This window comes from Bombina bombina, chromosome 3, assembly GCF_027579735.1.
Source record: "Bombina bombina isolate aBomBom1 chromosome 3, aBomBom1.pri, whole genome shotgun sequence".
Taxonomy (NCBI): domain Eukaryota; kingdom Metazoa; phylum Chordata; class Amphibia; order Anura; family Bombinatoridae; genus Bombina; species Bombina bombina.
Window position 1 is genome coordinate 1,052,689,565 of NC_069501.1, and position 820 is coordinate 1,052,690,384.

Sequence of the window (820 nt, forward strand, 5' to 3'; positions counted from 1 at the left end):
TCATATTTGCTAATAATATTGGCTTTTTGTTAAGATATATTATAGATTTTATTTAAAACTGCACATAACAAGCAGAGATATAATAATCATTTTCTGAAATGTTTTATACTGTTACATAACATTCAATATTATTTAAACATATAAGTGGGATAAATCTATGCGATCAAAGTTATGGGTTTAATATTACTGGTTTATTTTTATTTTTTAATTTATTATTATTTTTTTGCAGTATGTACTCTTATAATGAATTATTAACTATTTATAGAATATATTTGAAAACGTTACAATTTCAGGGGTGTAAATATATAATTATTATTAAGAGCATTAAACAAAAAACTTAACCAAACACCAACAATTTACCCGCTATGCATATTTAAAAGTTAGAGAAACAAATAATTATCTACAATGAATTGCTGTTTTGTGTTTACTTAGCTTTCTAAATTAATTATCATATCCTCATATAAGGGTAACACATTTTAGTATAGATATTTGTATAGCGAGAGTATGTCTCTTATATTATAAAGAGCCTCATTAATATATCACATTTTGTATTCTGTTTAGCAGCTGTGTTAAATTATTTACAGCAAATAACAATTATTGCATATTTCAGAAACAAGGACACAACAAATGCTTCTGTTCCAAGCTGAAAAATTCAAATATCAAGAAAAAAATATATAAAGAAATATTTTGTTAAACCTTCTTGGATGTTGGAGTTTGCAGCAGAAGAAAGGCTGAAAAATACGATGAATTCTGCCAGTTCTACAACTTCAGTTTGCTACCATTGCTAGAAATGGTGTCTTTTTATCTTGCTGTTTTCTTT